We start from the raw sequence: 27,439 nt of genomic DNA on the forward strand, positions 1-27,439 counted from the left end.
CGCTGGATGCCAGGCGGACACCCCTCCTCGGTCGGGGAGGAAAGGTGTTGGGTGTTGGAACGGCCTGCGGACAGCCGCCAGGCGAACACCCCTCCTGGGCAGGAGAGGCGCAGGGCGATCGGTTGTATAGTAACATTTTAAATAGTAAACAGTCTACAGAGCATTAAGGAAAACCAGATGGTTTCAATTGTCCTCCTGAGATAGATAGATGGATAGATAGATAGATAGATGATAGATAGATAATGTTGCAATAATTCTCCAACCCAAATATGCCCCAGCAATGGAGACACAACTCAATTAATATGAATACATGCTGTGTGCCTAGATTGGGCAAATATACCACTACACTACCATCTTCCCCATCTATGAGACTCCTTATTTTTTTCTTTTTTTAGCCATTTTTTTATTAGATATTTTCTTCATTTACAATTCAAATGCTATCCCAGAAGTCCTTTATACCCTCCCCCACCTTGCTCTCCAACCCACTCACTTCTGCTTCGTGGCCCTGGTATTCCCCTGTATTGGGGCATATAATCTTTGCAAGACCAAGGGCCTCTCCTCCCAGTGATGGCCGATTAGGCCATCTTCTGCTACATATGCAGCTAGAGACATGAACTCAGGGGGTACTGGTTTGTTCATATTGCTGTTCCTCCTATAGGCTTGCAGACCCCTTCAGCTCCTTGGGTACTTTCTCTAGCTCCTCCATTGGGGGCCCCTTATAACTTGGGGTTTCTCCAGGCCACATGCTTCTGCTCAGCTTTCCTTCCTTCCTCCTCCTCCTCCTCCTCCTCCTCTTTACTTCTTTCTCTCTCCCACTCCTCCTCCTTCTCTCTCCCAACTTTCAGCTCCACCTCCCCTTTATCCCAATCACAGGCTCTAGCCTTTATTTTACAAATAAGGTGGCAAGAAGTTTTACAGGAAATCACTTGAGTGCTGATTTATTCCTTGTTCACAACCCCTCACAGGAGAGTGGAATTAGCATCAAATTACAAATAGCCCCAGAGCTATCGTCAACACACACACACACACACACACACACACACACACACACACATGCGCATATATGTGCAAATTTACTAATTTTCAGCTTAATACTAATTGTGAAATTATTATGTGAATTGTTACCTTTCATTTGTATTTACCTCTGTCCCCCAGATTTAAAATTGGACTCCACAAGAGTTCAGTTATGCTCATTGTGAACATCTGCAACTTCATGGAGGAAAGGTTCACATTTATAGTCCAAAAGCTAACGGAACTAAAAATTCTGTTCCTTCCCAGCTGATCTGAAGTCACTGATATGATGCTCTCAGATCCCCCTGCAGCTTCACAGTCAGGGTAGTTTTAGGTTAATGCACACTTAATGAAAAGTGAAGTGGATAGTACTAGATATATACAAATGTAAGCGCTGCCACCTGAGCGATCGGTGTCTCAATATTATTCATAGAAATGTTTAAAGTACAGCTCCCCGTTAGAGCTGTAAAGAAGAATTGTAAACACTTGATAGGTTTGAGATGAGATCTGAATCGAATCCATTTGATGTTGTGAAGCCTTGTTTAAAGGCAGACTTGCTTTACCAAAGGAACAACAGCAGAGTCGACAAGGCACAGGCAGATAACTATTTCCCTTTTCCTTTGGATCAAAAAACCACTTTCTTCTCCTATTGAGTGAGGAAAAGGGTTTTTCTGGAGGGAGTGGCAGATGAGCTTTATACTGTTACACACAATGTCTGGCTCTCTAAAGGGAAGTGTGGATGGGTCTTTGCAAAATTACTTACTGTTGTGAGAGACTGTCCCTCCAGAGTTTCTTTTTCTCTTTTATTCTTTGAATCTCTCTAGTTCACATTATGACATGTAAAGAACTGATAAGACTTTCTTCATAGGATTTCACTCATGCAAGTATAAGAAATGGAACATGTAAGGTGCTTTCCAGATAAATGAAGAATATAGAATCCGAGGCCTAAAAGTCTGAGTCTTCTACATTCTCCCCTAGAGAGGGCCTTTCTTTATAGGAACAAGAATACCATTGTCTAAAATTGCCTCAAAATTTACCTAGAAGTCTTTCTTTTTTGTGTGTGCTTTGTTTTTTAAGAGTCAAGTTTAGAATTCAATAATATTCTACAAATCCAAATATTTACATGATTCACATTAATTTCCTTAAGTGTCCTCATTCTTTTTGGTAAAATGTTGGCTACGATATTTTTTTTTCCTTCTCTGTCATCCAGTGGTGCTGGCTAATGATTTTTGAAGAGCAGACGGAAGAAGAGCTGAGATTTGATTGATAGCGTTAATTTGTAAGAATAACAAAACCATTTGTTCAGATGACATCAACAAAACAGTCAAACAAAACCAACAAGATACTAGGATTGCATGTTATGTTCACATGTTAATAACAAGACTAGTACAAAAATGTCTCTTTCAAGTTGTATTTATCAGTTCAGCCTGAAAGAAAATCATTCTGTTTGTGCATTGTTATAACTTGAATGGAAAATGGCCACTCCAGCTTCACAGACCCGAACTCACAGACCCGAACTCACAGACCCGAACTCACAGACCCTGGCTGGTGTGAGGCTGAGGATCCTCCAGCAGGTGGGTCCTAACTGGAAGTAGTCAGAGCACTGAGGGGTGAGTCTTAGGGATCATAAACCGACCCCACTGCCTGCCCATTCTCTCCTCACTCTTCCTTCCTGCCTGCCTGCCTTTTTCTTTTTTATTTTCCTTTTCCTTTTTTCTATTCTTTCTTTTCATTTTGTGTTTTGTTTTGTTTGAGACAGGGTTTCCTTGTTCTCTAGACCACCAGACTTGCCTCAACCTCTCAGACATCCAACCACCTTTGCCTTTTACCTTCCAAGTGCTGGGATTAAAGGCATGTACCACCACCAACTGGCTCTCCTCTCTCTCTCTCTCTCTCTCTCTCTCTCTCTCTCTCTCTCTCTCTCCTTCCTTCCTTCCTTCCTTTCTCTTTTTTCTAGAACTGAGGACTGAACCCAGGGCCTTGCACTTGCTAGGCAAGTGCTCTACCACCGAGCTAAATCCCCAACACCCTCTATCCACTTTTTAATCCATGGAGATGAGAACAATTCTCAAAAGAAGCACCTGCCTCCCACCCGTGGCCAAAGTGAACTTTTAGCCCAAATAAACTGATCATTATGTTGCTTTTGTAAGCATTTTGTCATCAAGACAAGAAAAGCCAAGGGTGCATTACCATTCCTTTCTTTGGATTGTGCTTAAGCAATGGTTTAGTTTACATAGTCCAGAAATGGAGTTGGAGCTATAAAACTCAGTAGTGTTACTGCTAGCCATGTGTCAGTGTGCACTCAATGGACTACTGTGCATTCTCCGTGTGGAAACTTTGCAATGATGTTGGAGAATAGAGGACAAGGAAGAAGGTAGGTCAAAGATTCTCCGTGGTTATAACTGAGGAGAAAATGGAGTTTACTTTTGAGGCCCAGATATTTCTGGTTTTTGCAAATTATTAATAGTCTATTTGATTGTGCCAAAGTGAATCACAAGGGAAGTGTGTGACTGTCAAGACTGGTGGATGATTAGTGCATACAGTTAAATTCTGAATTTGTTTGGAGCCTAATGTAGTTTTCAGCTTGAGGTCTGAGATGTAGGGCAGTAGACAGGGGATGAAGTTTAGAAAGGATCAGAAGGTCAACAATGGCCAAGGCCATTCAGAAAAGGCAAGAAGTGATGAAGTGAAAATTTCTAGTTTATTTGGAGACTTGTTTGGGTCATGTGATGTTTTCCTAGAAACTTCCTAATGAGAGGATGTTTTGCTGAGAACAGATACATGATGGTTTTCTGAAAGTTGCCTGGGAAAGGAGCACATGTTGTTTTATTAGAATGGACACTTGACAGAGCATACGATGTTTGGAAAGGGTATAAATATAACCCAACAAACAACGGAAGATGATGTGGATGCTGTGTGGTATTGCTTCACCCAGTCATTCTTTGCCAGTCATTGTTTTTCATGACTTCATAGAGAGAAAGACACCAAAGAACTTTTGATGGTGTTCTGGCAGCTTCTTGCTGCTTCAGTGGACACAGGCCAATTTGCAGAGCCTCAAGGTTTCTTCTGGACCAAACTGCTATTGCTCATTTGTGAATGGTGTTTGTGAATGAATCCTGTTCCTGCTGCTGATTCATGTGAACTGAACTACTGATATCCTGACATCGCAGACTGAATTTACTCCAAAGAACTATTTCTAAACAGGTCTACATCCTCTTTTGCCCTATTAACCTTTCCATTACCTCTGGTGGGTGGTGGGCTAGAAGGGAGGATAAAACATTTAAGCACACTTATAAGCCTACAGAAGGATAGGATCCAACTGAGGCAAACGCTAAAAACAAAAGTCAACGCAAGTTTAAGCTTCCTTCTCTAGACGATAGCCCCCTAGTCTTCTCAAGCAAATCCCAGCTCACAAAAATTACATGCTTTAACCCAGGTTTAGGCATCATGCTGATGGGTAGAAGAGAAAGTGTCATATTCGCAGTACAAGTCAGTGAGCTAGGAAGGTTTTCATCCTGGCTTATTCTAAATACTCTCCTGCCTCAATGTCATGTAAATATTGTTTGTGCCATGGTAAGAAGAAAATTTGCAGGAGATGGATTTTTTCCACCATGAAGGTCCAAAGATTGAACTCACATCTTCAGTCTTGGAGGCAATCACCTTTACCCTCTGAGTCCATCTCTCAGCCCCTATTATTAATAATAGTAATTATTAATAATATTAAATTCCTTTGGAGGTGAAAAAAATGTCTTTGGGTTTTGTGAAGAAAAGAAGTTGGAAAAAACAATTCCCTGGAGTTGAGACCACAGAAAAAAAAGTTAGCCAGACTCCTGTGAAACTCCACAGAATGTATTTACCTGCAGCCAGTATTGAGCACCCAGTCCTGAGGCAGATCTGCACTGGGGCTTGCACCTCGTCTCTGCCACCACCACACATGTTGGCATGGCAGAGCGGTACTGGATCTCAGCTTCTATGTGTCACACTGCTGTTGTGTGATAAACCTAAGTCACAAAGCCTCACTGCTCAGGATTTCTTTCCTGAAATCTGACTCCCAAGGCTGTCAGATTCCTGTGAGCTGGCTGAGCATGTGAAAACTGATATCTCAAAGGCCCTCCTTTGGTTCTGTCTCTGTAGACCTCCAGCAGACCTAGCATCTGCATGCCTCTGCCTACCCTTTGCTTTGTACTGTGTTCCACATCCCATGTTATGGTGTAGCTGAAGAAAACCATCCCAACAGAAATCTTATTTATCTCAATAAACTTCTATTGTGATGATTTTATACACAGTTTAATATTACATTTATATAGTAGTTTAGCAGAGAAATGCCTCCTATAATCTCTAACATTTAGCACTTGGTCCCTAGTCGTAGGTGCTATTTGGGGCAGGTTAGGAGATGTGGCCTTGATGGAAGAAGTATGTCATGGATGCTGGAGTTTGAGAGCCTAAGACTTTACCTTCTCCCAGTTTGCTGTCCATGTTTCTTGCTTTTGATTTAAGATATTCACTGTCAGCATGCTGCTTCACCCGGCACCCTCGCCTCCCCAACTTGATGGTTGTATGTGCATTCTGATCTCTCAGTAACCATAAGCCCAACAATCTCTCCCTTCTCTAAGTTCCTCAATGGTGTTTTATCACAGTGATAGAAAAATAACTAATGTAACATACTATTTTATTGTAAAAATTATCTAATAGCTAAAGGTAAACCATATAAAATCCTTTCTACCCATTTTAATTAAAAATGGCAGTTTCAAATTGTCACTTAGGATTTTTTTTTTATTTAGGTTAAATGAATCTCAAATATTCACAGCTATTCTTTTTAGTTAAGAAGATATTTCAAGCCGGGCGTTGTGGCACACACCTTTAATCCCAGCACTCGGGAGGCAGAGGCAGGNGGATTTCTGAGTTNGAGGCCAGCCTGGTCTACAAAGTGAGTTCCAGGACAGCCAAGGCTACACAGAGAAACCCTGTCTCGAAAAACCAAAAAAAAAAAAAAAAAGATATTTCAATATATACTATTATAAGAAAAACAAAGCTATTAATGTATAATTCCAATTTATTAAATGCTTTCATTTTGCTGTGCTTTTTAAATTATTTTAAGGGGGGAGATCTATATATGCAACAAAAGAATCCTTCCCTTCCCAATTTTCTCTTGTTTCTTTTCTGTTCTTAACTCAGAGAGGTTCATGTTTCAGAAATAAAAAATACTTCCCCTTTCTTGACTTTCATGAACAATATATAATATTATTTTATATTTCTAAGTTTTCAGATTTATATTAAGTCCACTTGTCTTAACACAGAGACATAATGCTATCATCCCCATTTTTTATTTTATTTATTTATTTATTTATTTATTTATTTATTTATTTATTATTTTTGAGACAGGGTTTCTCTGTATAGCCCTGGCTGTCTTGGAACTCACTCTGTAAACCAGGCTGGCCTCGAACTCAGAAATCTGCCTGCCTCTGCCTCCCAAGTGTTGGGAATAAAGATGTGTGCCACCACACCTGGCTCTATCATTTTTAAAGAACTTTTAGGACTTTTGGCTTTTTTAAATAATGGTGTAGGCATCCTTGTGCTGTGTCCCTGAGGAAATAGTGCAATCGTTTCTGTACATGCTAGAAAAACATTGCATGTGAAATATGTGTATATGTACCATTGTTTTCGATGTAACTTAGGAAGTGTATGTTATTTTATACTGGAGAAGGCTACTGAGCTTGGAGCCTTCACTATTCCCTTCTGAAATACTCAGAGTTTGTCTAGGTGAAATGCCCAGTTTTCACGAAGTCCAATGAGACCATTATCCTTTATTCTTTCTCATCTTAAATGACTTATTTCAGAACGTACTGAGACACACACCAGAATTCATATTTTATTCTCCTTTGAGAATTGAATATTTAAAGGGGTGTGTCTAATTTTGAAAAACAGTTTCACACCTTCTAAAATGTTGTTTGGGATAAATATGTGACCCAGAAATACTATTTTTATGGATATACTCAAGAGAAATGACATGTTCACAAACCAACTTATATGGTAATTCTAATCACTGTATCATTTAAAAGAGCCCCAAAGTGAAAATCACAAACACATTAAATACTAATGAGAGCTATTTTTTCAATACAATGTAATTTAATAATAAAATTATTAAAAAATAATAAAAACTTAACAGGTACTTAGTACACTGTGAAAAAACACTTAGAACACTATGGTAGTTGATAGGAGTCAATCATAAAAGATCATCATGTTGAGTAATTCTATTTTAATGAAAAATTCCACAATATGCAAATCTAGGTCGATAGAAAATATAATAGTGGTTGATTACAACAAGATGACAAGTGACAATTAATGAGATGATATTTCTTTTCAGAATGATGAAAACATTCTCAATTAGATTATGGCAGTGATTATACAGTTTTCTGGTTACAATAAGGCTCACTGAAGTCTGAATGTTAAACAGATGAATCTTATGAAATGCAAATTGTGTTTCAATAAGGCTGTTTAATATATGCATTTTCATGGCTAGACAAACACAAAGCATTTTAAGGTTGAATATAACCATGAAACTTTAAATGACATCTTATTATTTTCCTTATAAAATGTAAATTTAATGTACTATGAGATGAAAAACAGTATTGATCATAAAAAAGAGAAAACTAAAATAGACATTTTTTTTGATTTATCTGACAATGTAGTATTTCGCCATTGGGTAATACTGTCTTTGCTCATTGCTAGAGCAACATAGCTTTTTGAAGATACTTGATGTTCTTCAGAAGCAACTCTTTTCTGATGACTTGTCTTATTGCAGTAGGAGCTAAGAAGGTAAAACTATGAAACATTTTTTTAAAATTTATAGATTGTTTTGATAAAAAGGTTAGTTTTTATTTTTCTATTCATATAAGGGCAATGTCTATTTTTAGATATATACTGATATTTACAATAAACTAAAAGTCTCCCAATTCATAAATGCCCCATCTTAACAGACACTAAGACTCAAGATGATGCAAATTTCATGTAGCAAACCAGGACCATTACGTATAGAGCTTCATGAAACTCACTTCTGAGCTGTATTAAAATGAATGATCTGTAGAGTAAGCTAGAAAAATAACATCGGGGTGGAATAGAAGAGACTGAGAGAAAAAAAAAAAAAAAAGGGTACGGAATACAGAGAGAAAAGTTAACAGAGAGGAGACCATGGGAGAAACAGAGGAGGTTATGCAAGTGTGGAAAATTAAGACTTGAGTTCTGACATGTTGCTTCTGAGGTGGTTAGTAGACATCCGAGAACAGAGCTGGATTTGAAAATCATGGAAAGATGTAGGTTTAGGAGTATGATTTGGGCCGGAATAGTAACTGCGTAGAAACTATGTCATTTTTACACATGCTTAACGAGATCTCCAGGGGAGGTTGATAGGAAACTTACAGTATTATGAGGCAAACAGAAAAGAAAGAAAAAGTTGAGGAGACAAGAGAAGCAAAAGCATGTCTATAATCTTAGTCTCAAACCCAGAATGTGCAGTGTCTTGTGCAAGGACTGTGCGACTGAGAAATAGCCATTAAATATAATGTCTCTCCCCACCTCAGCAGCTCCGGGGTAGAGACGGCAGAGTGCAGAGAATTACACCTCTTCAGGTTTAAGTTGCTCTCACTTTAACACCTTCTTACTGAAAGATAACTGTCAGCTTCAGTGGAGAAGCAAGAGTATCGCACCAAGATTTTAATCTAGGAAATTAAGAGCAGAAAATTGCCAATTGAGGAGAGAAAAATCTGTGGAGGAAAGAGGAACACGTGCTTAACGTTGTCAGTTGAGGACTAATACTGAAAGTATTTGATGGTTAACATGCAGTTTTTTATGATGGAGAATTGTGCTTGCTGATCAAACTACTTGTTCACCTTCTAGTAAAATACCTCTTGGAAAATAATTTGACATTGCCTTCTTATCTTCTATGTCCAAATATTTTTTGTAGATAGGTAGTAATGTCATAGATAGCTATTAAAATATCATATTTTAAATTAATAAAATTATATTGCTTAACTACATAATACGATATAGTTAGGTAATAAACACAAGAATTTCTGTATCTATGCACAATAAAATAATGATCAATGTACATAAAAAAAAATGATCCAACCTTAGGTTGTAAAAAAGGTTTCCATCCCTTTTAACTAGTTGATAATCAGGACTGAAGAAACCACTAACAACTCAGGATACATTTATCTCAACTTGTGGCTTCAGGGTTCTGCTAGCCTATAATTCAGCCTGAAAAATGGAGATTTATATTTGGTGTTCTATCTCATGATGCCTCTAGAACACATGGCCACACTTACTTCTCTCCACGCTTACTAGTCTAACTTCTCTGCACTAGGGCCCAAGGCAGACCACACATTTTGGCTGAAAGCAATGGTGAATCAGACTAGTTAGAATCTCTAAGTCTGAGCCTGGCCCTTAGTCCAGTAATCATAACCTTTTTGTAGGAGGCTTATAATTTATTTGAGTTAATTTTAAGCTGTTAGTGCCAGGTGAATAGTTTCCTATGATCTTCACAATGGAAAGAATCAATACATTTTAAGAAGACGGCCTAGACTGTCTTTTTACCAATCATTTTAGGTAGGACATGATGCTCTCGTTATACCTACTCTTTCATGTATTGCCTTTCTCTCACTGCAAATACATTGGCCACTGATTGGATCTGGGAGATCGTGGCAAAAAGAAATGGCAGCAAAATTAATTTTAAGTCCTTAAATTCACCTTTGAAATCCTTCAATAGATAGAAACATTACAGATCTAGATGGGCAGAGTGGATTTGCTTCTACCCTGTGTACATATTAACGCTCTTTTCACTGTAGAGATTGGATGTGAGCAGAGACAGTATGGAGAACTCTTTTTACAGAAATATTTTCAAGGCTTGGATGATAAAGGAGGAGAAGCATCTGCTGCAAACAGTAAGATACTGGGGCTAGTATGGGGACTGATGTAGAAATAGAGAACATGAGCAGTTGAAATGGAACAAGGAAATTGAATAGTCATGAACAGAATATTTACACAGGGGAATAAAAATTGTGACAAATTGAGTAGGCCATGAGGAAATGCCCTGCTTTGTCACCTGGAGTACAAAAATGTTGAAATGGAATGGAGAAAATGAGAAGGATGAGGACATGTTATTAAAAGTAGAAGAGTGAAAAAGTTCAGAATACTCATGATATGCCCCACAGAGCCAAAGAAGTTAAAGAGGAAAGAAGGTCCAAGTATGAATGCTTGAATCCCACTCAAAAGGAGTAACAAAATAGTTGTGAGAAGCAGAGGGAAGGAGGGATCTGGGTGGGTGAGGGGAATGGGAGGGAAAAGGAAGGGCAGGATCAGTTATTGGGAGAGTCAGCTGAGAGAATTAGAGGATCAGGAAAATGGGAATATGCAACTGCCATGGCTGGGAATGGGGGATTCTCTAGGAAGTTCAAGAGACCCACGATAAGGGAGGCTCCAGGAGTTGATGAAGGTGATCTTAGCAGAAATGTCCAACAGGTGGAATCTGGAACCTGCAGAGGCCACTTCCAGTAGCCAGACAGGACCCCAGTGGAGGGATGGGGAAACCAGTCCACCTACAAAAATTCTGACCCTAATTGATCCTGTCTAAAAGAAATGCAGGGATAAAGATGGAGCAGAGACTGAAGGAATGGCCAACCAGTGAATGGCCTATTTTGAAACTCATCCCAGGGGCAGGCAACAATCCCTCACACTATTAATAATGCCATCTTGTGCTTGCAAACAGTAGCCTGCAGCCCTCTTGAGAGGCTCTACCCAGCAGCCAATTGGGACAGATGCAGATAGCCACAGACAAGCATTGAATGGAGGTTGGAGACCCCTGTGGAAGAGTTAGGGGAAGAATTAAAGGCTTTCAAGGAGATGGCAACCCCACAAGAAGACCAACAATGTTAACTAACCTGGACCCTTGGGAGCTCCCAGAGACTGAGCCACCAAACAATGAGCGTACATGGGCTGGTCCAGACCCCGGACAAATATGTAGCAGAGGGCTGCTAGGTCTGTTCTCATTGGGAGAGGATGAACCTAATTCTGCAGAGACTTGGTGACCAGAGTGAGGCGGGGGAGGATGCCCTCTCAGAGGTGAAGGGGGTGGGGGATGGGAGGAAGAAAGAGGGATGACTGGGAGGAGGGGCAGCATTTAGGATGTAAATAAATAGCAATTAAAGATAAACAAGTCAAAGATTGGAAGTTTAGAGAATTTGGGGATGGCACTACTGTCTTGAAGTCACAATAGATCTATATTCTTAGAATTTTTTAAGAAGTAAGCTTTCTGAAAAGAATGAAGAGCCCATCTCTCTTAGAATGTGATTTTTAGGAATTCCTGAATTGTTTATCTATTCTGTCAACTCTGGAAATATTAAAAGCTTTTGGGGAATATGTTGACATTGAAAGAAGTTACTATATGACACATGCTTCTGCAATTATTGTTATTTTACTCATAAAGCAATATAATGAACTCATTAGATTCACTTGTCAATCTATATACTTGTTCTAGGAGAGGCCACCTATAAGGAACAAACACGATATGGCCAGATATGATCTATTAGCTGTAGCTACATCAGTTTCCCAAGCTATAAAGTAGTGCTCATGATGTCCATAGGTCAGGCTTGCTGTGGATTGAGTGACCTTTTGTAAGATGCTCAGAGTGTATCTGGCATAGAGAAAGCTCCAGGCCAGGGATCTTAATCTGAATATGTAGAAGTTCTCATTAATTAGGAGCTATTTCTTTTCAGGAGTAGAGCAAAATAGAGTGAGAAGGATCTTAGAAGCATGGCTTTTCAGTGAAAATGCTGGGCTTCTTTCTGTCCTTGGAATTTGGGCAGACTTGTGTCTGACCTGTGCTTGAGGAAATCCACTGAGAACATGCTCTTGACCTCAGAAGGATGGTAAGCTCCACTCGGGAGAACATCAAATATTAAAATATTATTTAAAATATTGGCTTTTCCTCCCATGGAAATCCAACTCTTTGGTGTCAATTGTGTCTTTGCCACAATTCTAAGAAATACCTCTTCGACTGAAAATCCTTCAAGAACATAAAATGGGTGATGCCTTCTAATTATTTGTCAGGGCAAAAATTTACCTTTGTTCATCATATCTCAAAATCATCACTGTATAAACATCCAACTGTATGTCCACAATTCAATTAAGCGTCATGTTTCACAACAATGCCTCTCATTTGTCCTTCTTTCATGATTCTCTTTCTGAAGTAATATCATTATAATTCTCTTTGAAATTTGCTAGAATGACAGTAATTTCTAAATTTATGAATGACCTGATATAAATCATTGTACAAGAAATCTAGTCCAAAAATTGCTAAATGATTATTAAGAAATTAGTAAAACAATAGCCAACTAAGTTTTAAAATTAAACTATTGATTCCTTATTGTGGAAATAAAGTTGAAAACAAATACTTAATTTCAAAATAATCTCTCCCTAAATATTTAAGAAAGAACCAACTTTGCTTCTGAAAGTACCAAGACACAATCTATAGAACATACACATCTCTATATTGTGAACAGATACTCATCACATACAGGCCTTCAAGATAAAAAATAAATAAATAAATAAAAAACAAGGAGGCCCAGAAACAGTGGGCATTTTTATGAGCATTTGCCTATAAGCTGGTGACCATCTGTGTTAGTTTGTTTTGTAATAAGGAAAATAATAACAACAAAAGAAAAACAGAAAAAAGATAAAACGAAACCAGGAACAAACTTACAAGCTTTCTGATAGAGGTTGTATCACTAAATTTAATTAGTCCTGTCTTCTCACAACATAAGGAGAGAGGTGCTCTTCCCTTGATGACATTTCAGGCTTTGGCAAAGGACATTCTTGGGTCATTGCAGTAGCAAGAAGCTTATACAGCATCTAAAAAGATTCACATACTTTTAGAGGTAGAAAAAAATTTTCTAGAATAAATTCTGTAAGAAAGTAAGAGCATCTCAATCTTACATGGAAATAATTAATGAAGTCTCTTTAATTCTTGTCTGTCCTTGGACCTGATCCAAGTTTGACTTATATTTTGAGTTATGTTTTTATTGTAGAATGTCACAAACTAACAAATCAGTATTCTGTGAAGGGGTGCATACACACACACACACACACACACACACACACACACACACACACACACACACGGAAATCATAGGTTCTGCAGATAGATTTGCTAGGGACTGGATTTGAGGAATTAGACTCTGGAGTGTTAGAAGATGCTTCCTGGCACAGGAAAGGCAGAAATGTTCTACAGTGGAAGGATGAGATGAGTTCTTATCAATGTGACCCTCGTAAGAACTTACAGTAGCCACTCCCACTCAGACACCTCAGATGTCAGCTGAACACTGTGACTCTCAAGACTATTCTTGTAGGATATACCCAGGACAGGTTTGGCAGTGGTCTACCCTGACAAGCTGCTGTTTAATAGCTCATGTCCCATGGAAGGGAACACTTACATCAGCTGCATAGGTTCAGTGTTCAAGGATCTGAACAGAATTTTTGGAATACCCACTGAAGCTGGTGAACCTGAAACCCATAGCCAGGTAGAGTTGAACCGCACATTCCCAACACTTCTTGCTTTTAGCAGAGCTATATAGCTTTAGACTGGGAGCATAAGGCAACAGGGCGTCTTGTTGGTTGTGATCTAGAGTAAGGTCTTCAGCATTTTGTAACCTTAACTTTCACATCTCTGCAATGGGAAGCTTGCCTTTATCTCATGTAAAGGAAAAGTTTGTGTGTTTGTTTTCCTTACATTCCAACAGTTAGAAATTATTATCATGTTCCTTTTATTTTAAGATAATTTTTTATTAGATATTTTCTTTATTTACATTTCAAATGTTGTCCCCTTTCCCGGTTACCCCACACTTGGAAGCCCCCTCTCATACCCCCCTCCCCCTGCTTCTATGAGGGTGTTCCCCCACCCTCCCACCCACTCCTGCCTCAACCCACTCGAATTCCCCAACAGTGGGATATCGGTCCTTCACAGGACCAAGGACCTCTCCTCCCAGTGATGCTGATCCCATCCTCTGGTTAGCATGTGTCTTTGACTTACCTTCCAGTTATGTTCACTGTATTTCTTAAGACATAGCAACCCAATTACAGCACACTGTCTCTTCTATACAAAGGTGCGCTTTATAAATAATGGCAGAGAATTGATTACTGAATGACAAATGGTGGTTAGAATAGGTGTGGCTTACCCCATAATTAAGTTTTTGTTCTAAATCAACTGAAGGTTAGGATGAATTCTGTTTCTCTTTGGTTTGGAGGTATTGGAAATTCCTTGGAATGTTTAAAAGCTCTTGCTCTTTTCTTTCTGTTGGTCATTTAATCATCCCTAAAGTTTTGTTTAGTTCCTCCATTCATCGTCAGGACTTCCCACAGAAAATGTCATTACTAAATTTACCTGGAAAGTCAGGTAGAAGATACCCTGACCTTGAGCCTTCCTGCTTCTGATATCATAGTGACTGTCTCACTATATTTAGGTCCTATAATTAACATGCCGCACTAGATTTGAACCTTCTTCCCAGTAATTTGCTCACTTCTTTTCTCCTTTCAGAAGGACAGTGTTTCTTGATCCCTGCACTCTGTGGGAGCTTCGCAGTCACCTCACCTTGCTCCAGTCAGTTCTTTGGTTTCTAGCAATTCTTTGTCTTTTGTTGTTGTTGTTATTGTTTGGTTGGTTGGTTTGTTTTTTCTTTCTTTTTCTTTTTTTAGTTTTTTGTTTTTTTTTTTTGTTTGTTTGTTTGTTTTGTTTTTTTCGAGACAGGGTTTCTCTGTGTAACCCTGGCTGTCCTGGAACTCACTCTGTAGACCAGGCTGCCCTTAAACTCAGAAATCTGCCTGCCTCTGCCTCCCAAGTGCTGGGATTAAAGGTGTGTGCCACCATGGCCCAACAGCAATTCTTTGTTTTACCTGTTACATGACTGGGTATCCAAATTTAGAGCCCATTTTGCCTTGCAATACTAGAAATATTTTTCATAGGCTTATACACACTAACGATTATTATCTCAGCTTTTCTCACCTTAAGCTCTCCACACTTTTGTTTGGTGTATTCAGTGGAAAAAGTGGCATCTCTAGTCTCCCAAATTGACAAATAATGATTATTTAATACATAACATTTTCATGTAATATTGAAGGCAATATCCTCCATCATAGCCTATTAAACCTATTAAACTCCTTGCTCTCTTCATATTTGCATCTGATTGGAACCCAGTTGTGGATAGCTCTGGGGCTAATTATATTTGATATGAATTCCATTCTCTTGTGAGTGGCTTCGAACAAAGAATGAGTAAGCACTTAGGTGATTTCCTGGAAACCTGCTTCCCACCTTAATTTGTAAAATAAAGGAGAGCTGATGATTAAGCAGATAAAAGGGAAGGTGGAGCAGAAGGTGGGGGGGGGGGAAGAAGGAGAAGAAGAAGAAAATGGAAGAGGGGGAGGATGTAGAGGAGGAGGAAGAAGCAAAGTGGAGCAGAAGCACATGGCCTGGAGAAGCTACAAGTTCTAAGGGGTCTCATAGATGTGGATGATGGTAGTGTAGCGGTAGGTCTGCCCAATTTTTGCGTAAAGCACGTTATGTTTTCATTGCTGGTGTATATTTGGGTTGGCTATTTACCGCAACAGTACCCTATGTCCTCTCTACCCTCCAGTTTCTATATAGAATATGCTGCCTTATATTCCTTGCATAGAAACTCCTTGCTATATCAAAATCCTGTTTAGATGTCACCACTACAGAGATAGAGATTATGACATATGAAGTGGTTCCCCAAGCTTATTCCTGTTCATTTATATTGAGATAAGGCTCCTGACTGCTCTAAGTTACTCCAGAAAACTGGCTTTTCAGGCTGACCCTGGCCTTGAGAGACCCCAATTTATAAATAGGTTTGATTCTACCTTGAGGATGTAAGATGACTCTGCCATTGAGTAGTCACACGAACAATCTTGACTGTCTTGTACCAGCTATGCTACACACTGATAAATGCCTTATTCCCAAGAGTAGAAAGAATTCCAACCTAAAATGTATTTAAGTGAACAGAAATAATAGAAGCACATAGGTATGTCCAAAGCATATCATAGTCACCAGGTTCAAGGACGCATCATACACATCAGACCAAGGAAAGGGAGTAGTTCCCTCACTTGAACTCCAGTAAAACGTAAACCTCCGACTCTGTGATAATGATCTATAGCCATCCTGTCTCTAAGGATCTGTTATCTAACCATCAATTGTCTTTGAAGGACAGCAAACAGAGAACTCCTGATTTTCCTGGGTGTATCAGCTTGGTGCAACTCCCAGTTAGTCCCCCCTCCCCTCCCAGGGAGTGCCTCAGTTTGGCCCAGTTCCAAGTGCTCCAAGTGTTGATGCTGTCTCCTCAACAGCCATCTGCCTATACTTCTGTTCTACTGTCTGGATTTGTTATCCATCTACCCATCCTCTTATTTCTTCATCTGGACCCATTATTGTGTCTTTGTTGCTGCACCAAGACTTCTCTTTACTGCTCTGCTCTCAAGCCCATGAGCTTCTGCAGCCTGATTTACAGCAGTAGCATTTCCCTGAAGCCCTGAAGTAGGTTCCTCATTGATAAGGACCTTATTTACATTTCTATCAGCTTACTTCTGAAACCCCTGGAAACCCTGCCTCAGCCTCTTCAGCTCTTGGCCTCCCTTCCATAACAGACATTCATGTAGCTAGGCAGAAAGATTTATTGTGCCCTGAGATCTAGATTTAATAATTAAGATGGGAATAAAGCAACCTGTGTTTGTCTGTGCCAGATTCCCAAGGAAAAGTGGGGTTATCTGTCAAATCGCTGCCATTGAACCTGAGGTTTCTTGTGAGTTTATGGTTATTCGATCAATTCTGACATTGTGGAAGGACAGAGCATCTTTTGTCCGTGTATCTCACATACTGCCCTCATAGCAATCTGTCTATTATTTTCCACAAAGTCCAATTTTATCCCAGCAGTTACCTGTACTACATTGTGATTCTTGAAGGTGGATGTGATGCTTAGCCCTCAGGTCTCCTTTCCTAATGTTTAATTCAATATTTGATGCAGGGTAAGGGCTGCAGTCTTCCGTATGGTCCTGACCCTATAATCTCACTACCTCATACGCTGCCTACCAGGTTCAAGCGGGCTGAACATACTGAACTCACTATTCCCTATATTGTGGGTTATACGTAGAGTTGTATTTGGAGATGACTTTTATTAAGCCCCTGCCTTGACCAGAAATGTTTAGAAGTGATTTCTAAGACTGTCTGTACTTTTGGTGACCCAGAAAACTCATGGGCTCATGGTTCTCATCATTTCTTGATCCTTGGACCTCAGCATTTGGAATGCTCTGAAATGAGAATTTTTAGCCATATGAGGCCATTATCAGAAACTCTTGTCATATGCTCCGAGGCCTCTCTTCATTTACGGTGCTTCAGACCAGATTTGTACTGCTTGGCTGAGTAGACATTACTGAGTTCAATCCCATAGGTGAGTCCCAGTTCCCTGAAGCAATCTGGCTCTCTATCCTTGCCATAGAGACTTTTATTTATAGGAAGACAGAGCCAAAGTCATACAAAGCAACATTTAACTACTTTATAACTCACATGTATATTAACAAAATTAAATTGTAGCATAAAACTAAAAAAAAAAAATCAGTTTACACTTATTGAACTTATTAGCTGGACAGTGTAATATTAATTTCCTATTTATTTTATTTACTGGTTTTGAGTTTTTGAGCAGATTTAGTGCTTATATGAAACAACAAATATAGATTCTATTTTATCATAGTACAAACAGGCCTTGAAAATATCATGATACTTCTTATTTAGCAAGATAGATTTGAACTTCAATTCCATTTTAAAAATTATTTATCTAATAACTAAAATACTCTGACCTTTCTTTTGTTTCAGAAAAATTCCTAGCTGGTGATTTTGTTGTCAGTCTGCATGACCTTCAATTTTCATGTTAGCTGAATTAAATATAAACATTCGCTTTATTTTCATAAGCATAAGTCTGTTGTATTTTCAAACATCCAGTTCATTATCATTTTTAAAAGTTGAAACATTATATACTTCAGGTTGTGCACAAAAAGTACTTTGGACTACACACCCACACCACACCCACACCCACCCACACCCACAAGCATACATGTATACACACATACACACACATGCACACATTAAACTTCACTGGGAGAGGAATTCCTAAGGCTAACAGAAAGAAGGAAAGAGAGCTCCTTCCTTGCATATAAACATCTCCCAGGATACTATAGCTGCAGGGGAATCTGTGCCCACATCAGATCCTGAGCTGGGCAGGAGAATGCTTCTTCCTGTCATCCCAGCACTCTTAACACAGTGACAGGAAGACACTACGTATGAAACTGGCCTGGGCTGTGTACTAAGACTGGGTCTCAAAACAAATCAAGAAATGTACAGGTACTATGTTGAATGAACACATTCTTTGGTTCAAGCCAATTTAAAAATGGTGAAGTTTTGTGCTAAGTAAATCTTTCACTTTTGTTCTTTTATATTGATCAAAGTAGCAGGGAAATAAGTCTCAGGGTCAACTGCCATTAAAATCTGAGTACGAGGCTCCATGTTGAAACCAAGCTTATGTGGGAAGAAAAGTAAGTACCCCACTTGTGCCAGTTTTAATCTCCTCTTTTAAAAAAATCAAGTATAAAAACAAAAGATGTCTCTCTTACAAATGCTAAATGAAGATTTATGTTCAACTTTTCTTTGTGGGGGTTTAAATGAGAATGGGCCCCATGGACTCATATATTTGAAATGTCTGGTTGCTAGATACTGAAAGGTTGGGGAAGAATAAGAAAATGTGGTTTTGTTGGATGTTGGAGGGTTTGGGTCAATGTCGGGGGGGGGGAGGTGAACTTTGAGGTTTTAGAATCTCATACCAAGTCCATTCCCTCTCCCTCTCCCTCTCCCTCCCCCTCTCCCTCTCCCTCCCTCTCCCTCTCCCTCTCCCTCTCCCTCTCCCTCTCCCTCTCCCTCTCCCTCTCCCTCTCCCTCTCCCTCTCCCTCTCCCTCTCCCTCTCCCCCTCTCTTCCCCTTCTCCCCTTCTCCCCCTTCTCCCCTTCACCCCCTTCTCCCTCTCTCTCCCCCTCTTCCCCTTCTCCTCTCCCCCTCTCTTTTCTCTCTCTCTCTTTCTGCCTACAACACTCAGATCAAACTTTCAGATCAGATGTGAGCTCTCAGCTACTGCTCCAGCACTATGGCTCTATGCCTGTTTGCCTATCACTATGTTTTCCCCACGATGTTCATGGACAATCCTTTGAAACTGTAAGCAATTCTCCAATAAATGCTTTTTGTTATAAGCTACCTTTGTCATAGTGTCTCATCACAAAAATAGCAAGTGACAAGTGACTAAGACATTTGCCTTCTTGTTAGGTCAGCCTAAGAGCTTTAAAGGACAGTGTGTTCTCAGTGCAGTATCATCACCATTGACACTAATTTCTCTGAAAGATGTTTCTGGAAATACTTATCTTTTTCTGTGTATGTCCAAAGTACATTTACTTTTGCAGTGCCAAGATTTAATAATTTTCTGTTTTTGACATTAAAATTTCAGTTGATGATTGCAAATATAACTCCTCAACACATTACTGTTGTGTGTATTGTATCTTAACATACATTTTCCCAGTTCACTCCTATCAAACAATAAAGGTGGGAGTCACTATTGGCATCTAGAAGTCATCTGTCATGCATAACTATCTTAATGATGATAGTTGGTGATCTATGACATGATATCAAGGGTTATTCACCTTTGAAGGTTCTTTACACCTGAATTTGTTATTGACACCTTCACCTGAAACTCATAGCAAAAAAGATCTTACACAGAGTGGCTGTCCCAGCAACATATGTTTATGTGAAAATCTTATCATTAATTAGAAAAGCTGATAATCACTTTAGACATGAAACAAATGCTCTTGATGTATGCCATAGTCTCTGCTTTAACTTGATTGACCCTGAAAAGCTTGACTCAAAAATTGTGAGGCTAAGCAGAAGTATTTTTTAAAGGCAAAATGTATTTTAGAATATTCCAGGAAGTGTTCGGAAAGATGGTTTGATTTGACACCATTTTCTATACATTTAGTAACCACTCGGGAAATTTAGTGATGTGAGACTAAATAAATCACAGTATTCCATATTTGGAGAATATTGTGAGGCACTCAAGTTGAGTTATGCACAGAGCAGAAGTTATTTGGCTCATTAGAGTTAAACTCTGTAGAAAAATAAAGAAAAAACAAGAATAGCTCAATTACTGATGCTACCAAAAATAGATAAAATCAAGAAGAGACATTTATTAAAATCCATAAGACATTTCCAATTTGCAAAGTAAAAATATATTTGAAGCAAACTTTGAGATTAATTTTGAAAAAAGAATCGCACAGTAGAACTTTTAAATGATAATTAAAAATTGATTGCAGGCTAGACAGTGGTGTCACATGACTTTAATTCCAGTACTTGAGAGGCAAAGGCAGGTGGATCTCTGTGAGTTGGAGGCCAGCCTGATCTATAGAGCAAGTTCCAGGACAGCCAAGGCTATGCAGAAAATCCTTATCTCGAAACAACTAAATAATAATAAATTAATAATATTAATAATAGAAAATATTTAATGCTAAGTTTGTTAGGGTACAGATTCATGGAGCTTTAGCAGTGTGTCTTATTGAACCCATTCTTCCTGTTACTCTATCCTCATGTCTCTCTTTTCCTCTCATCTCTCCAGAGCTGCTGTTTCATAAAAAGGAGGAGATATTGAAAAGGCATGAAGAGCATCCGCCATTCTGTCTGACTTTATCTCAGTGAATTCTCCTTTGACTTCAACAGCTAAACTTAATGTTCTGCAATGTTATTCAGGGAACAGAGCTTGTTGTCTTATTTTTATCCAGTAGAAGGGAGAGCTTGACTGTGCTTACAGGATGGTAAAGTATCGGGAGCAGGTGGGAGTTTGAGCCCGACTTTAAAGTGACATCATAAAGTTAGTCATATACTCTTTCAACACAGGAGAGAAGCACTGTGATCTATTTTTTTAAATTATATGAATATAGCAGATGCAGCAAAATGGGAAATGTGCGTAGTTAACTTCCCAGGAAAATGAGTGCTCTAGTACATTCTCTATGCTCAGGACTATGATGTGCTCTAGTACATTCTCTATGCTCAGGACTATGATGTGCTCTAGTATATTCTCTATGCTCAGGACTATGTTCTCAAGGAGAATTGTGTGCTCTCTTGCCTTGTAGTGGGTGAGCATTTCTCTTCTGTAACTTACTTCTCTGGAACAGAAAAAGGTAAATAATACACATAATATATTTACTTAGGTTTTTTTTTTTTTGGATGTCTCTGCGTTTGCATCCACCTGAGTGCAGGTTCAAATGGTTGCAAGTGTGAAGCCAAGGGACAACTGCAGAAGTTGTACATCAGCAGTTATGAACCTTGTTCTGTGAAACAGTCTGGCCCTGAACCTGAAGCTTGCCCATTTTGCTAGACTGGCTGACAAGGAAGGGATGGAGATCTGTCTCTCCAGTCTTGGGTTACGAGTGTGTGGTACTGGATACCGGTTTGGTGCTTGTTTGCTTTTTTTTTTCTCTTCTAGATTTAAGGATCAAGCTCAGGTCCTGTGCTTACAGGGACAGTGCATACTTTAATGACTAAGCCTTCTCCCTGGACCTATCAGTTATTTGCATAACATTAAGGCAAATTTAAGTAGTCATTTCTTAAACAAAAGGGGATGTCTTTATATCAACAATGTAGAAAATTCTACTAGGAAATTTTGTACTTAAAACAATAGTTCTAAATGGTTACTAAGTGTGATATTAAGTTGGCCATGAAATCATACAGTTGTCTAACATAGAGTTTATCAAGTGGTTAAATATTCAAGTTTACAATGATCTCTATTTCTGTCCACATCATTATATGATTTCTATGTAATATAACTTATTATAGATACTTGATATGTCCCTTAAAAGTGATAATCATTCTGTTGTTATTGGAAGGGTAAATATTTCTTATCTTGACAAATATGGATAAGTAATAAAGTTTTCTTTGGGAGAAATTTGAGGCTAATATCGAACTTTTCTGTTCCTTACTACCTTGTGAAAATACTGGGTATAGTCAGGATCCCAGGGCATACATTTAGGTGTCATGATTAGGGCCATCGCCTTAATAGTATTTACATCCACAAAGAGGACAGTATGGCACTCAGTGTCAGAAACTTCAAGAACTAAATCTTATTCAAAGAACTCATTAGATTTTCTTTATTAGTCTTAAAAGATTTTAAAGTTATAAGCCATGTTTCTCCTCAAATTGCCTCTGAAACTATGTACAGCTATTACATAGCTTTGGAGATTTCTGGAGGAAGGGTCACTTTATTCTGTGAGCAAATAGATTGTACAGTGGTGATTTTATATAAAAACAAGATGGAAGTTGGTTTTTTTTTTTTTTTTTTGTATCATTTTCAAGGGATTTTCTTGTTTTAGTGAAAGTTACACACACGTATAGTTTAAGAGGTCAAATATCCTATAGTTTCTTTAAAGTAACTATACGCTTTCTTGCAGCCTTGCCTGCTCAGCACTGCCCATGTTGGCTGTTTGCAGGCTCTCTGCAGTTACCTGCATGGGCAGTCTCTGCCTCAGCCTCCCCAGGCTCTGCCTGGCTCCTTAGTCATCAGCTTTTGTTTGGGGAAAAGTCCTTTTTGACATTTTAGGAGAGATTCTAAAACCCGTTACTAATTTGTAAAGCAATGTCCCTGTAAGTTATTTTAATTTTCAAGAGTTCCTTTTTCTTAAGTTTCCCTTTAATATCTTCTCTTTCTTTGTCTGTCCTATTTCCCACTGAGAAACTAATATGTAGGCTAAACTTCCCTCTTTTCTCTCCCATCTTTCTTTTCTAAAACTTCTTCCCTGTCTTTATCTTACACATTTCTTTTCCTTTGCCTTATATTTTACCTCCTCTTTATATCTCCTACTAATTTAATTTCCTTTGATCTATCACCATTTGTCTATTCTCATTTCACTTATTAAAAAAATATTGTTAGGATCTCCACTCTTCTCATTCTTGTGGATTTATTTAATTTTTTCATGTTTGTTTTATTAAATTAGGGTGAGAAATACAGATTTGTTTATATGCATATAAAAAGTAAATCTTCTTCATCATCCTTCTTTGTCTTTGTCTTCATATTCTTTGCTCTTTCACCCTTTCTTCTGTTTCCTTCTACCTCTCCAGCTTATCCAGATAGTTCACTTCTCACAGGCCCAGCCTTTTGTTTACCTATCAATTCAGACATTTGTTTCAGATTTCCCTTTGATTATCCCACAAATCATCATTCCGTGGCCCAAGCCCCCTTATTCTTAGAAAAAGACAGCAATCACATTTTTATTTTAACAGTGCAAGTGAATTTGGTGATGTGCCTGCCTTTGTAAGCACAGACAAGTAGCTGTGTGGGACATTGTCCTGAAATGCCCACCATGCCTGGGCCTGGGCCTAAACTCAATCTGTCCCAGACTGACCTTTAAGTCAGGAATCTGCCTGCCTTTGTAAACATAAACAATAAATTTAGCTGAGTGAGATTTTGCCCTACAATCACCACTTCCCAAATCTCTTTCTCCTTCCGTAATATCTTTATGACCAGCTGGCTCATAGTGCATCTGTCTTTGTTCTTTTATGTCTGAGAAGCCCCTCATTTAATCCATATTGCATCTTTATGCTTTGCATAGTTAAGAAATTATATAGTTTGAACTCATGTTTTCAGAGTTCTTTCCCAGAGCCTCAAGGGCTGTCCTGAAGGTCACAGGTTCTACCATTTTGCTGAGATGTTAGACACACCCTTGCCTCCAGGACTCATGCTGTCTCTAACTATCATGAAGAAAGAAAGAAAGAAAATATATCTTTTTTTCAAACAAGCTTCATGCTCAGTAATCATCAACACACATGGAGGCCCATGCCCTGCTGGCTCTGTTCTAGAGGGTAGGAAACATGTCCTGCCATCCTTTCCATGACTATGCAGGACTTGGCAGGCAAGCTTACATTCTAATATATTCCTTACCTATGTACCTCCCACCTAGATGTGATCAACACTTCTGATGTACTTGGTTCAACCAAACTTGTTTATGGGAGTGAAAACATGTGGCTTGTTATTTCCCAAGAACTACAGCTTCCAGTATTTCAGGACGTTATCATGTCTTTGGGTAAGTGGGGCTTACAGATTCACTTTAGCACTTACACACTCTCACTGGGAAGGAATCCTCACTAGAAACCACAATGGCACCTTGGTCATCAACTTCCGTTTTACAGAATAATAAGAAAACAGCTTTCAGTTAGGTAAACCATCAAGTCGGTGGATTCTCCTGTTTCCCTAGCAAGCATGTAGCTTTATTTGGAGTTCATCAACTCTTCCATCCCAGACAGCAGCCCTTAAGTAACTCTCAGGCCACTGTGATTCTCTTCAATGATAAACCTTTCCTCTGTGTATTTGTCTAGATTGTTGGTATTTCAAGACTTACTAAAATTTTCTTAATTCGTACATGTGATAAACAAAGAATGATTGATTAACAACTTTAGGGGTGGATAGTATAGGCCTCAAATTTATTTAAAGGAAGGTGTGGTTTGAACCAAGTTCCAAAGTAATGGTAGAAATGCAGAATAAATATACTCAAAATAGCAGAGGCAGGGAAATCTTTGGAAGGTCTTTCTTGCTTTAATGCCTCCTGCAAACCATCTAACATTTCTAAGCATCAAACGTTTTACCTGTGGAGGAAACTGGCATTAATATTTTAGTTCCACATACTTAACGAAACTGTCAAATAATAAAATTATTAAGAATAGTATAAACATTGAAAACTGTTCTCATATAGTTTAGAACAAAATGAACAAAGGAAAATAGTATGATACTACTGGGTATGTAGGCAAACAACAATGGGGCCAATATTTCAAGACCCACATGCTTTTGAGTTCATTGTAGAGATGTTAAGGAAGACCTGGAGTAGTAAAGAAGATAGCATTGTTTTAGAATTAAGCACCAGTTGTGGGGAAATGATTTAATACATTGGGAAAATAAATATTTGGACTGGCAGTGTCTTCTAATACTTTAAGAGCAAAGTAAAGTTGGCTTTAGGATAATCGGAGGAATATTTTAAAAATTAGAAATGTCATAAGGAAATGAATATAGATTCTCTGGTGATGAGTGAGTGTTCAAACTCAAGCATGATTATGAGCTTTTGAGCCCACCTAGTATTAAAGTGAGCAACTGGTAAGTGGTAGTGCAGAAATGGCTGTGTTATTTTGTTTCAAGTTATTATGCATATGCTTGTGTTCATATGTGTTTATGTGTGTATGTGCATGTATGGTGTGGTGTGTATATATGTGTGTATGTGCATGTGTGTGCAGTGTGGGGTGGAGGTGGTATGCTGTGGTATGTGTGTTTTGTAATATGAAAGAGATAACTCATCTTTGTCAAATCCATTTATACCTGAGAATGAACTGTGACTCTTTCTGACTGTATATATTTTCATGTGATTGGTAATAGAAAACGGAAAAAAATCAGAGCTTTGAGGAGTAAAATGACAGACAAGTAAAATACAGGTTATTTGCTCACAATATCTAGACTTTAAATTTGTAACTTAATTTAAACATCAATAATAGAGGCAAATAAGAGTTTTTAATATTAACAATCAAGTTCAAACTATTAGAATGCTATCTCAAATTATTTGGATGGCTTTATACAAATTGCAAATAAACTCAGGGGGCCAGGCTTGGCAAAGGCCACTACTCCACATTTTTAGATAACCATAGTTAATCATAGTTAACCATAGTTTTCTTCCAATTTTTTTCTTTATTTGACAATCTTCCTCCTACAAAAATGATAGCCTTTGCATAGATTATATCCTAAGGCAGTGGGCCTCAACCTATGGGTTGTAACTCCTTTGGGGTCACATACAAACTAATCACACATATCAAATATTTCCATCATGATTCATAACAGCAAATTTACATTTATGAAGTTTCACCAAAATATTTTTATTGGTGGGGGTCACCACAACATGGGGAACTGTATTAAAGGGTAGCAACATTAGGAAGGTTGAGAACATGTGCTCTAAAACAAGGTGACAAGGACAGAGATGAAGTGAAACTTTACATTTTTATAATTGGTAAAATGTAAAATAAAAATTTTATTTCTTAAGCGTCTATCATATGAAATTAGACTTCAACATAAAAAAGATGGAAATAAGAAAATTTTAATATATTTAATGGGCAAGAACATACTACTTTTAATAGAGTAAAACTACAATTTCTCTGAATTATGAAACTATATAATATATAATCTTGTTTTCACTATTTATCCAAAACTCATTTTAAAGTAGTCTCCCAAGCCACATTAAACCACAAAGCCTTTATTGTTATGATAGCTTTATAGACAACTCAGCTAAAAAACAAACAAAATTTCTGTTGTTAAGTCAAACCATTATTCTCACATAAAACAGAAAACCCAGCATTTTTGGGAAGCAAATATCACCTTCACTTCCCCGAGGGTCAAAAAGGCAGGCAAGTATCTATGCTACCAGCACAGGGAGATCTTATAATTAAAAAAACAAATACACTGAATACCTTGTGAACTAATTATGTCTAGCAGTTTTTGAGTTTATGATGCTAGGCATTGTGTTAAAAAAGATCCAGTATTTTAACTACCACACTATCCATGGGTATTCTTAACATCTTTGATTTTGCACATGAGGACAATTGTCTTACTGTTAAAATCAATAGTTTTCAAATGATTGTACATAGGTATCTCATAAAAAGAAGAGTTCAACATTTCTACTTTCCCAGGCATTCCCTGTGTGATTCTGACAGCCGCAGGAGTTACAGTAAGAGTCAGCACTAAAGTTCAGCAAGATAATCAGTGTCAAAGCTGGTATTTCAACATAGCCCCTGGCATACTCTCAACGGTCATGCTACATGGGCCCCAGCTACATACACATGCCTCCATGCACATGACTGGCATGTCTAGTATCTGCAGCATGTAATTTAAATCAGTTCTCTTCAGAAATAGCAGTCTCTCGTCATAGTTGTGTTTAAATAGCTTTGACGAAGCAGCATGCTCTCAACATAAATGCAATAAATACAGTGTTTTAGTAATGTCACTATAGACTTTCTAGCAAAAACTAGATTCAAGGCATGGTAGAGGTATGGATTGCCACTTGCCTGCCACCTGCCACAACTGCAACCCTGGGGACCTGCACATGACTTCTCCATAGCTTGCAATACAAGAAAATGCACTTCAAATAATGTGCTGACCAAACAACTGGATGTTCAAGTAGCCTTCGCTGGGAAGAGTGCACAGTGAGTAGTAACACCAGTTTTTAATGGTTTGACATAGTTCAACTTTGTTTTTCAAAGGTAAAATAAACTTTA

Source organism: Mus pahari, chromosome 10 (genome assembly GCF_900095145.1).
Source record: "Mus pahari chromosome 10, PAHARI_EIJ_v1.1, whole genome shotgun sequence".
In the NCBI taxonomy this organism is placed as follows: domain Eukaryota; kingdom Metazoa; phylum Chordata; class Mammalia; order Rodentia; family Muridae; genus Mus; species Mus pahari.